Below are 12,606 nucleotides of genomic sequence, written 5' to 3'. Positions count from 1 at the left end.
TTGGGGGCGGGGGCTTGGAGCTGAAATGCCGGTCCAGGCTGCAGCAGGGACCTGGCTGGATGTAGGGGGCTGGGGCTGGAACCCAGGAGTCCTGGGGGAGAACATGGGCTCTCCGCGACGCCAGGAGCTATTCAGCTGAAGCCGAGGATGGCTCGGGGTGCCGCGATCCCCGTGTCTCGGTACCGACGTGGGGGATCTGCGGTCGGGCAGGGGCAGATCTGACAGGATCCAACAGCTGGAAGGTGAAGCCGGCCCGAGTCCGCGTGGAACTAAGGCGTCAGTTTGTAGCCAGGAGAGGAATTGCCCCGGGACACTTTCCTGCGGGCCGGGGGTGGGGGGTGGATGCGGCAGCGCTGGCGACTTTTACACCAGGCTGGGGTGGTTTTTCCAACCCTCCGCTCGTGTTCCACCAGGCGTTAATTCAGGGCCTGGCTCTGGCCCGTGTTACGCAGGGGGCAGATTACGGCATCAGCCTGGTTCCCTCCTGGGCATGGAAGGGACGAGCCCTCAAGCCTGAGCTAAGAGGGGGCTTCCCTCCACGGCAGCAGAACCGTTAGCACTGCAGAGCGGCGAAGAGAGGGGACGTGGGGCTGGCAGCAGTAGTAGGGCTGTTATCCGCTGTGGGCCAGCCCCTAGGGGCTGACGCTCCACCCTTCTTCCCATGAGCTCCTCCCTGGCCCCCGGCTCTAAGCCGCCCCCAGGTGGGCGCGTTGCATCTTGCAGGGTTTTGTGGGCCGGTGGGAGTCAGGGGTTTTTCTTTCGCCTTCCCCTGGGAGCAGCCCCGGTCGCGCTGGGCTCCTGCCCTGAGCTCCTCCAGGGAAATCCTCTTCCGGCGGCCGGCCAGGTTGTGTTCTCAAACTGAGCGCCGGACGTGGGGCTGGGAAGGAATCCGCCCCCCCCCAGCTCAGACTGATACCCCTGACCCCCCTGCTCTAACCACTAGACCCCACTCCCTTCCCAGAGCTGCAGGGAGAACCCAGGCTTCCGGGTTCTCATTTCCACCTCACCATGCAGCTTTCAGGGAGAGTTCTCTGCACCCCCCGCCGTACCCCTGGGGCTTCTACCTGGCTCTTCCCGCCCCCCCCCCCCAGAGGAGATGCCGACATTGGCAGGGCTCCCAGCAGGGAAGGGCCAGCCCAGGTTTATGGCCAGGTGCCCTGACTCAGCCAGGGGCCAGGGATTAGGCTGGCCGCTCCCAGTTCATTTTCTGTCCCGTCTCCCTTTTCCAAACATCCGCCCGCGTCGCCAGTACAGGGCTCCCTGCTCGGGCCCAAGCTCTCTGGGGCATGGGGGGAGTTTCTGCAATATGTTCATGAGGCCAAGCTGTGCCTCAGTTTCCCTTTGTGCTCTGTGGTTACGCGGGGGAGGTAGGGATGTTACGGCGGCTCTGGGGCACACAGCAGGACATAGGCTGGGTGGGCTGCAGGGAATGGGGTCCTTAAGCGACCCCCCATCTCTGCAGCATCCCAAAGAGACGAGGGGGAAGCCCCGCTGCCCAGATGGAAGGAGGTCCCCCCCCCCGCAGCTGGAGTGAGATGGGGGCAGCTGCTCTCCCCCGGCACCTGAGGGGGCTGAGAGCGACAGAACCCCCCATGGCTCTGAAAAGCTGGGGGTAGCCCGGGGCCTGCGGCTCCCACGTCCTCGGGCTGCTCCGCCCCAGCCGGGCTGGTCACAGCTCTGGGCTCGCGCTGGGCAGTGGTTCGGGGGTCCGGCTGGGGCGCAGGGTGGGGGGAGCCGACCCAGCAGGTGGAAAGGGGCCCCTCCCCCGTCCCAGTGCACAGGGACTGAACAGGGAGGGGAGGAAAAGCCGGTCCCGGAGCCTGGGGAGGTCCTGGGTGTAAATCAGGAGGGCCAGGCCCCAGCCGGGCTCCTGCATTCCTGGGGGGGGGGGGAGTCCGGGCTGGCTGCACGTGCGAGAGACGCAGGCCGGAGCCGGGGCCTGAGGCAGGGGCTGAGTGTAGGGACGGTGGGGCTGGGTGACGGTACCGGAGGGTGTTTGACTGCGGCAGGTGCCAGCACCCAGGGCCGGTAACCCGGGGGGCTGAGCTGGGCGCGGAGACGGGCCCAGAGCTGGCTGGGGGAGTTGGTGCAGCTCCAAGGCTCTGTTTAGTGCCGCTGCAATGCAGCCAGCTCTGGGGAGGAGCCGTGGAAGGTGGCAAAGGGGAAGATGAGCCATGCTCCTCGGGGAGCCGGCAATGGAACGGCAGCGTGTCTGCCTGGAGGGTGAGCTCAACCGGGCGATAAATCATAACAGCGGAGGGGCTGCAGGGAGCCCGGACCAGCTCTCCCAGAGGGAGAAAGAACCACCCAGTGGATTCATTAGGAGCTCAGTTTTTCAAGGCTCTGCCGAGAGCCCCCCACACTGACCCACCAGATCACACTCCCCTCCCAGAGCCGGAGATAGAACCCAGGAGTCCTGGCTCCCAGCCCTCCCCGCTCTAACCACCAGCCCCCACTCCCCTCCCAGTGCCAGGGAGAGAACCCAGGAGTCCTGGCTCCCACCCCCCCCCGCTCTACCCACCAGCCCCCACTGCCCTCCCAGCGCCAGGGAGAGAACCCAGGAGTCCTGGCTCCCAGCCCTCCCCGCTCTAACCACCAGCCCCCACTCCCCTCCCAGTGCCAGGGAGAGAACCCAGGAGTCCTGGCTCCCAGCCCCCCCGGCTCTACCCACCAGTGCCCACTCCCCTCCCAGAGCCAGAGATAGAACCCAGGAGTCCTGGCTCCCAGCCCCCCCTGCTCTAACCACCAGTGCCCACTCCCCTCCCAGAGCCGGAGATAGAACCCAGGAGTCCTGGCTCCCAGCCCCCCCTGCTCTAACCACCAGCCCCCACTCCCCTCCCAGAGCCGGGAGAGAACCCAGGAGTCCTGGCTCCCAGCCCCCCCCGCTCTAACCACCAGTGCCCACTCCCCTCCCAGAGCCAGGGAGAGAACCCAGGCGTCCTGACCCCCAGCCAGAGGGTGGCTGGAACGCCCCCAGGCTCTCCCATGCAGGGGGAGGACCCCACTGACTGTGGCCTGCTCGTGGAGCCCCACGTCCTGCCCCAGTTTCAGTGACCTGGTGAGGTGCCCCGGGCAGGGGTGAGGCTGTTTTTGTCTCGCTCCAGCTCAACGTGGGGCACAGACTCGTGCTGGGGATAAAAGGGCCTGCTGCCCTGGGAGGGGTGAGAGAACCCAGGCGTCCTGGGGCCCAGCCCCACCCTGTTCTATCCACTAGCTCCCCCTCCCCTCTCAGGGCCGGGGAGAGAACCCAGGAGTCCTGATTCTCATCCCACCCACCCACCCCTTCTAACCAGTCTGGTGGGATGAGACAGAGCAACGGAGGAGTCTCTGAGGCACCAGCACCCCTGGGTTCTATCTGCAGCTCTGGGAGGGGAGTGGGGGCTGGTGGTTAGAGCAGGGGGGGCTGGGAGCCAGGACTCCTGGGTTCTCTCCCTGGCTCTGGGAGGGGAGTGGGGGCTGGTGGTTAGAGCAGGGGGGGCTGGGAGCCAGGACTCCTGGGTTCTCTCCCCGGCTCTGGGAGGGGAGTGGGGGCTGGTGGGTTAGAGCAGGGGGGGCTGGGAGCCAGGACTCCTGGGTTCTCTCCCTGGCTCTGGGAGGGGAGTGGGGTCTAGTGGTCAGAGCAGGGGGGGCTGGGAGCCAGGACTCCTGTCTTATATTCTTCCTCTCTTCCCCCTTCTCTCTTTCTTTCCTTCCCGGCCTCTCAGGAGCTCTCTGGGGCTGGCCCCTACCCCCCCCGTGTCCCATCGGGGAGTGGGGGTGTCACAAGGGAGCAATGAATAGCCCAGAGAACGTCTCCACCCCTCTCTCCTTCCATCCCTCACTCACATTTTCCATCCCAGCCGCCCCCCACCTGCCCCAGCCGGCCTGCCCGGATTCCCCAACCCTGAGCCACCCGCCCAGCTCCCCTTTCTCCAGCATCCATCCCTTCCCCACTGAGTCACCGGGCCCCGGCCGTGCCCCCTGGCCCTTCCAACGAGCCGTGCGGCGTCGCTGGCTGGGTGCCCACGGATCTGCCATGTAGGCCGAGCTGGGTGGCACCCGCGGAGAGGCAGGGCCCCGGCGTGGGTATTTAGGGGGTGAGTCGAGGCCGCTCTCAGGCTTGGCAGTGAAGGCGAGACGGACGCAGGACAAGCGACAGGAGCACCCGACGTTTCTCACCATGGCCCGGGTGCTGGCGCTAATCCCGCTGCTGGCGCTGGTAGCCCCAGGTAAAGGAGCCCCGGGGGCGGGGGGGGCGGAACCGACCAGGAGGGCCAGGCAGGCTGGGGGGGGAGGGGAGCATCAGGACGCCTGGGTTCAGTTCCCAGCTGCTCTCGGAAGAGTGACTGAGCCTTGGCATCCCCATCTGTGAAATGGGGCCAAAGATCCTGCCCTTGGTCGCCTTGGAAGGTCTCCTGGGTAGGGACTGTCTCTCGCTGTGTGTCCGTGCAGCGCCGGCGTGGTCCCGATCTCCATCCAAGGTCCATGCAGCACCCAGCACGATGGGACCCCAATGGCACTTGGGTCCATTCAGCACCCCGGTCTCAGGTGGGGTCTGTGCAGCACCTGGCACAGCAGTGGGGGGGTCCCCAAACTTTCGATATGGTTGAGGGAGGCGAGGAGAAGATAGAACCCAGGAGTCCTGGCTCCTGCCTCCCCCCCCCCAGAGCTGAGGATAGATCTTAGCCCATTCCCTCCCCCCAGCCAGCCAGTCCCACGCCCTGGGGCCGGATCAGGGTCAGCGCCCCCTGGTGGGGAAAGGCCCCGTGCCCCATTCCCTGCGCAGCCCGGGAGAACTTCCCCTCCCCCCTCAGCCGGCTCGGAGGCTTTGGGGTGGCCCCACCCCAGGAACAGGCTGGCCCGGATCCCAGATAAACACCCCAGCGTCGCCTCTCGCCCCCTCCGGGGAGGTGAAACTGGTACAAATCGCCCAGAGAGGAGGAGCCGAACTAGCAACAACAGACCCACGCCATTCCCAGCCCCTGTCCCGGACTCCTGGGTTCTCGCCCCAGCTCTGGGAGGGGAGCGGGGTCTAGTGGTTAGAGCAGGGGGGGCTGGGAGCCAGGACTCCTGGGTTCTCTCCCCAGCTCTGGGAGGGGAGTGGGGTCCGGTGGTTAGAGTGGGGCGGGGGACGGGGGCTGGTGGCCCGGACTCCTGGGTTCCTGGCTCTGATGTCCTTGTCTATCTCCCCCCAGCCTCCTGCCTGCAGTGCAAGTCCTGCCAGGGGGAGTTCGGCTGCTCGGCGGAGACAGACGTGACGTGCAGCGAGGGCGAATCCAGCTGCCGGACAGCGGTGCGCACCGCCGCCGTGTGTGAGTGCCTGGGGGGGCGGCCTTCCCCGGGGTGACTGGGGGGGCAGGGACCGGCCCGGGGGCGCTGGGGAGGGGGGGTTGCAGCAGATAGAACATGAGCTGTGATTGCATCACAGCCTAAGTCCGAGGGGGGTGGGGGTGCGGGGGGTGAGGGTGCGGGGGGCACTGGGGGGCATGCAGGGTGGGGGACACTGGGGGGCAGGGAGCAGGCGGGATGGGGGCAGTGGGGGTGGGGGTGCGGGAGGCACTGCGGGGCAGGGAGCAGGCGGGAGGGGGGCAGTGGGGGGCGGGGTGCGGGGGGCACTGGGTGGCAGGGAGCAGGCGGGATGGTGGCATTTGGGGTGGGGGTGCGGGGTGCACTGGGGGCAGGGAGCAGGCGGGATGGGGGCACTGGGGGGTGGGGGTGCGGGGGGGACTGGGGGGAAGGGAGCAGGCGGGATGGGGGCAGTGGGGGGGGGGGTGCGGGGGGCACTGGGGGCAGGGCGCAGGCGGGATGGGGGCATTGGGGGTGGGGGTGCGGGGGGCACTGGGGGGCAGGGAGCAGGCGGGATGGGGGCACTGGGGGTGAGGGTGCGGGGGCACTGGGGGGCAGGGAGCAGGCGGGATGGGGGCATTGGGGGTGGGGGTGCGGGAGGCACTGGGGGCAGGGAGCAGGCCGGATGGGGGCACTGGGGGTGGGGGTGCGGGGGGCACTGGGGTGCAGGGAGCAGGCGGGATGGGGGCATTGGGGGTGGAGGTGCGGGGGGCACTGGGGGGCAGGGAGCAGGCGGGATGGGGGCACCGGGGTGAGGGTGGGGGGGGCACTGGGGGGCAGGGAGCAGGCGGGATGGGGGCATTGGGGGTGGAGGTGCGGGGGGCACTGGGGGGCAGGGAGCAGGCGGGATGGGGGCACCGGGGTGAGGGTGCGGGGGGCACTGGGGGACAGGGAGCAGGCGGGATGGGGGCATTGGGGGTGGGGGTGCGGGGGGCACTGGGGGGCAGGGAGCAGGCGGGATGGGGGCATTGGAGGTGGGGGTGCGGGGGGCACTGGGGGGCAGGAGCAGGCGGGATGGGGGCACAGGGGGTGGAGGTGCGGGGGGCACTGGGGGGCAGGGAGCAGGCGGGATGGGAGCATTGGGGGGGCATGCAAGGCGGGGGGCACTGGGGCTGCCGGGGGCATGCGGGGGGGTGCGGGACACGTAGGGGGCGGGGTCATTGGGGGCACACAGGTTGGGGGCAGGGACCAGGCAAGGCGGGGGCACTGGGGGGCGGGGACATGCAGGGTGGGGGCAGGGACATGCAAAGGGATGTGGGGGGCATATGGATCCGGGTAAAATCGGGGGGGCCATGATCTGGAGGAGGGGGGAACTCCCCCCTTGCCCCATAGGAACGGTGTCTCGGGGGGAGGTTTCAGGCGCGGGGTGCCCTGTTGGGGGGATCCCGGGGGGGGTGTCTGGCTGGTCTCTCCTGGGGGGGTTGGTCCCCTGGCGCGGAGCCAGGCAGGTTTTGGGGGTGTCCCGGCGGGCGGGGGGGGGGCAATGGGCGGGGGGGGAACAGGGGGCTGCCCGGGGGGGGGGTCTGTGAAGGGGCCCGGGCCGGTTCTCACCAGTGGCCCCCCCGCCCCCCCGCCAGCCTTCCTGCGCTTCCAGACCGTGTCCAAGGGCTGCGCCCGCCGCTCGCGGCCCGACGAGGCGCTGGCTCTGAGCTCGCACCTGCTGGCGCTGTCCTACCGCGCCCGGCACTGCCAGGGGGACCGCTGCAACGCCGAGAGCCTGGGTGAGCCCCCCTAGAGACCCCCCAGCACCCTGCACCCCGCCCCCTGCACCCCCCAGCGCCCCGAACCCCGCCCCCTGCACCCCCCAGCGCCCGGCACTGCCAGGGGGACCGCTGCAACGCCGAGAGCCTGGGTGAGCCCCCCCAGAGCCCCCCCAGCGCCCCCCGGAACCTTCCCCCCTCCCCTGCACCTCCCAGCGCCCCGAACCCCGCCCCCTGCACCCCCCAGCGCCCGGCACTGCCAGGGGGACCGCTGCAACGCCGAGAGCCTGGGTGAGCCCCCCCAGCCCCCCCCAGCGCCTCCCGGACCCTGCCTCCCTCCCCTACACCCCCCCCAGCGCCCCGAACCCCGCCCCCTGCACCCCCCAGCGCCCGGCACTGCCAGGGGGACCGCTGCAACGCCGAGAGCCTGGGTGAGCCCCCCTAGAGACCCCCCAGCACCCTGCACCCCGCCCCCTGCACCCCCCAGCCCCCCGAACCCCGCCCCCTGCACCCCCCAGCGCCCGGCACTGCCAGGGGGACCGCTGCAACGCCGAGAGCCTGGGTGAGCCCCCCCAGAGCCCCCCCAGACCCTGCACCCCTCCCCTGCACCCCCCAGCGCCCCGAACCCCGCCCCCTGCACCCCCCAGCGCCCGTCCCTGCCAGGGGGACCGCTGCAACGCCGAGAGCCTGGGTGAGCCCCCCCAGAGCCCCCCCAGCGCCCCGAACCCCGCCCCCTGCACCCCGCAGCGCCCTGCACCACCCAGCACATCCCCCCCGAATCCCCAGTGCCCCTCACCTCCCACCCTGCCCCCCATGGGAGCGTTGTCTCCCCCCACTGACCCCTCCCTTCTCGCCCTACAGCCCCTGAGCCGACCACCCCCAACCAGCTGAGCTGCCACGCCTGCACCTCGCAGGGCGCCTGGTGCCCCCCCTCCGCCCGCACCCAGCTGGGGTGCACCGGGACCCAGGACCAGTGCCTGGACCTGGACATCACCGGCACCCTGGGTGAGGGGGATGGGAGGGAGGGAGGCTGGGGGGGAGCGATGGGGAATGATGGGGAGGGGAGAACGGGAGGCAGTGGGGGAGCTGGGGGAGGGGAGAATGGGAGTGCTGGGGGGGAGGCAGTGTGGGGGAGGGAGAGGGAGGGGAGCACTGGAGGTGCTGGGGGGTGGGGGGAGAAGGCAGTGGGGGGAGAGGGAGAGGGAGGAGGAGCTGGGGGAGGGGAGAACTGGAGGTTCTGGGGGTGGGGGAGAAAGGCGGGGGGAGGGGTAGCTGGGGGAGGGGAGAACCGGAGTGCTGGGGGGGGGGGTATGAACATCCCTGACAGCTCTCCCCGCCCCCAGGTGAGTTCACCAACATGAAGCTGAAGGGCTGCGCCAGCCTCCCGCGCTGCCAGGACGGGCTGGGCTTCCACGCCGGCTCCCGCGCCATCCACGCCCGCTGCTGCGACACGCCCCTCTGCAACCACCTGGACACCGGTACCCGCCGGGGGGCTGAGCCGGGGGGCAGGGAGGAGGCGGGACACCAGGGTAGATGGGCCCAGGGGGCTGATCGGGGGGGGGGGGAACAGGGAGGAGGCGGGACACCAGGGTAGATGGGCCCAGGGGGCTGATCGGGGGGGGCGGGGAGAACAGGGAGGAGGCAGGACACCAGGGTAGATGGGCCCAGGGGGCTGATCGGGGGGGGGGGGGGGGGAACAGGGAGGGCAGGACACCAGGGTAGATGGGCCCAGGGGGCTGATCGGGGCGGGGGGCAGGGAGGAGGCAGGACACCAGGGTAGATGGGCCCCGGGGGCTGATCCAGGGGGGCAGGAAGGAGGCAGGACACCAGGGTAGATGGGCCCATGGGGCTGATCGGGTCGGGGGGCCGAGAGGAGGCAGGACACCAGGGTAGATGGGCCCAGGGGGCTGATCGGGGGGGTGGGGGGCACAGAGGAGGCGGGACACCAGGGTAGATGGGCCCATGGGGCTGATCGGGTCGGGGGGCAGAGAGGAGGCAGGACACCAGGGTAGATGGGCCCAGGGGGCTGAACGGGGCGGGGGGGGGCACAGAGGAGGCGGGACACCAGGGTAGATGGGCCCATGGGGCTGATCGGGGCAGGGGGCAGAGAGGAGGCAGGACACCAGGGTAGATGGGCCCAGGGGGCTGATCGGGTCGGGGGGCAGAGAGGAGGCGGGACACCAGGGTAGATGGGCCCAGGGGGCTGATCGGGGTGGGGGGGGGCAGAGAGGAGGCGGGACACCAGGGTAGATGGGCCCAGGGGGCTGATCGGGGGGGGAACAAGGAGGAGGCGGGACACCAGGGTAGATGGGCCCATGGGGCTGATCGGGGGGGTGGGGGGCAGAGAGGAGGTAGGACACCAGGGTAGATGGGCCCATGGGGCTGATCGGGGCAGGGGGCAGAGAGGAGGCGGGACACCAGGGTAGATGGGCCCAGGGGGCTGATCGGGTCGGGGGGCAGAGAGGAGGCAGGACACCAGGGTAGATGGGCCCAGGGGGCTGAGGGGGGGGGGGGGACAGGGAGGAGGCAGGACACCAGGGTAGATGGGCCCAGGGGGCTGATCGGGGGGGGGGGAACAGGGAGGAGGCGGGACACCAGGGTAGATGGGCCCAGGGGGCTGATCGGGGCAGGGGGCAGAGAGGAGGCGGGACACCAGGGTAGATGGGCCCAGGGAGCTGATGGGGGGGGGAACAGGGAGGAGGCGGGACACCAGGGTAGATGGGCCCAGGGGGCTGATCGGGGGGGGCAGAGAGGAGGCAGGACACCAGGGTAGATGGGCCCAGGGGGCTGATCGGGTCGGGGGGCAGAGAGGAGGCAGGACACCAGGGTAGATGGGCCCAGGGGGCTGATCGGGGGGTGGGGGGCAGAGAGGAGGCGGGACACCAGGGTAGATGGGCCCATGGGGCTGATCGGGGCAGGGGGCAGAGAGGAGGCAGGACACCAGGGTAGATGGGCCCAGGGGGCTGATCGGGGGGGTGGGGGGCAGAGAGGAGGCGGGACACCAGGGTAGATGGGCCCAGGGGGCTGATCGGGTCGGGGGGCAGAGAGGAGGCAGGACACCAGGGTAGATGGGCCCAGGGGGCTGATCATGGGGGAGGGGTTGGGGGTATCAGACCGAGAGGCTCATGGATCCCCCCCCCGCCCCCCAGATTTCCACGTGGAGGCCGAGCCGCACAACGGGCTGCAGTGCTACAGCTGCGTGGACGAGGACGGAGTCGGCTGCACCAGCAACTCCAGCGCCACCGTGCCCTGCATGGGGCACCACAACATGTGCCTGGAGGGGATCGGCCGCACCCGCACCGGTGAGCGGCACGCGGGGCCTCTCCCCTCCGGGGGGCGCCGGCTCCCACCCGGCCCCCGGGCTGGGGCTGGCTGGCTTTGGGGGGCAGGGAATGGGACATGGGCCCTTTCTCTCCTAGGGGGCGCCGGCTCCCACCCGGCCCCCAGGGGCGGGGGGAGGGGGAGGCTGGCTCTGGGGAATCCTGACCCTTTGCCCTCCTGCCTGCAGGTGGCGCCGATTCCGTCCTGGTGACCTTCAAGGGCTGCGCCACCCCGGCCATGTGCCAGAGCTCGCTGCTGGCGCTGGTGCAGGAGCTGGACGACGCCCAGGTCTATTGCTGCACCGGGAGCCTCTGCAACACCCGCATCATGGCAACAGGCGGCCACGGGAGCGCCTCTGCCGAAGACCGCGACAACGCCGGCTCCAGGGACAACGCCTTCAGTGCGGGCGGGGTCTTTTCCGAGAGCAACGCCTCGCGGCCGACGGGCATCCCTCACCCCGATGGGGTCCTTGCCGAAGGAGCTGGCCACGGCGCTACCGATTCACCATCTCTCTTTGCCGCGGGTGGCTCCGGCCCTGAAAGCAGCAGCGGGTCAGGCAGAGAGAGCTTCGTGGCCGAGGGCAGCGCCACCGTGGCCCCTGACGGCTCGGCCGCGGCCTCCGGTGTGGCCCGCAGCACCAACGGCCTGCCTCCCGGCTCCCCCGGCAGCCGGATCGACACCCCCTCTCTCTCCACCAGGCAGAATGAGAGCTTCTTCTCTGAGGACAAGGAGGGAGACTCCAGCCAGCCCGGCGCCTCCCCAACCAGCCCCACCGGCACCATCCTGGCCGCCAGAGGAGCCGGAGCCGGCTCCCACCGGGGGAAGAATAAGACCCTCTGCACCAAGCGCCCGGGAGTGGCTCCGGTCGGGCACGGCCTGTCCTCCCAAGATGTGCCGGCGCGGGCCCATCCCGGTGCCCTGGAGATGGCCGCCAAGCCGGAGGGCTCGTTGGAGCGCACCGAGGGCGACCGGGACTGGCCAACCATCTCCTTCCCCATCACCGTGGAAACGCCCAACAGCTCCCTGCGAGGTCACCTTGGCAACGCCAGCGCCCCGGGGCTGGACCCGGCGGAGGGGCTTGTGAGGAACACCAGCGGCTGGCTGTACACCAACACCGCGGGGAAGCCGCGCCCGCCCTACCCCAGCGGAGCCTTTGGCCTCGGCAGCAGCTTTAGCCTCGTCACCCTCACGCTCCTGCTCGCGGTACTGCTGCATTGAGCCCTGCGCGGAACCCAGGAGTCCGGGCTCCCAGCCCCGCTGCTCTAACCCACTAGACCCTGCTGCTCCCTGCCCAGAACCAGGGAGAGAACCCAGGCATCCTGGCATCAGTTCCAGCCATGCGCCGCTCTAGCACCGAGATCCTGCCGCCGAGCGGAAGGAAAGCCCTGGCCGGTATCGGAGCAGGACACCTGGGTTCTTTGCGTTTGCCTGAGGGTGCATCTGTGAAGGTGACACCACTGCCCCCTGCTGGCTGGAATCAAAACTGCTCCCCCATGTGTCATAGACCCCATAGTGCTAGTGGCAGAGGGAGATTTCCCTTATAGAACAGGGGGCTGGGAGCTCCCGTAGTGGCTGCTGCTCTGAGGGGCCCTATCCACTCTATAGGTAGATGCGTATAGATTATCTAGCGCTGTAGACTGGCCTGTAATAGATCCATTAACCCTTGAGATGCTGGAGGGTTTGGGGTATTCCTTTGCCTGTTCAAGGCCTGGATTGGAAGAGGGGGTGCGACACAACACAACAACAACACAACACAGCACTGCCAGACCGCACATCCATATGGCCACACGGGCACACACACCCCTGCTCCAATACACAAAACCACACACACGCACTATCCAAACACACACACCTCGCAGACACATAAACACAAGTACACACAAGGCAGGCAGCCCACACCCATGCACACGCACACACACACACACACACGCATGTACACACACACACACACGAGTTTATTTTACTATCTATGCAGCCTGCTAGGGCGTAAACATTTATTCAAGAGGAACTTTACCCTGTCAGTCAACAGCCCCTGGGGGGAGGGGGTCTCTCCCGTTTGCCCCCTGCCCCTTAGAGCCCCATGTTGGGGGGGAAAAGGGGGGGACACGGGCTCACCCCTCAGCTGGTTGGCTGCCACTGGGGCCAGTTTCTGCCCTGGGGGGACGGATTACCCACCACCACCCCCAGTATCGCCCCAGCCAGTTTAACGACCCCCCCTCTGAGCTGATGTTTAATTTATTGTCCATTGGCGCAGGGACGG

The sequence above is a fragment of the Mauremys mutica genome, chromosome 17, assembly GCF_020497125.1.
Source record: "Mauremys mutica isolate MM-2020 ecotype Southern chromosome 17, ASM2049712v1, whole genome shotgun sequence".
NCBI classification, from domain to species: domain Eukaryota; kingdom Metazoa; phylum Chordata; order Testudines; family Geoemydidae; genus Mauremys; species Mauremys mutica.
The sequence above is the reverse complement of the archived record's forward strand: the minus strand, read 5'-3'. Positions refer to the sequence as shown.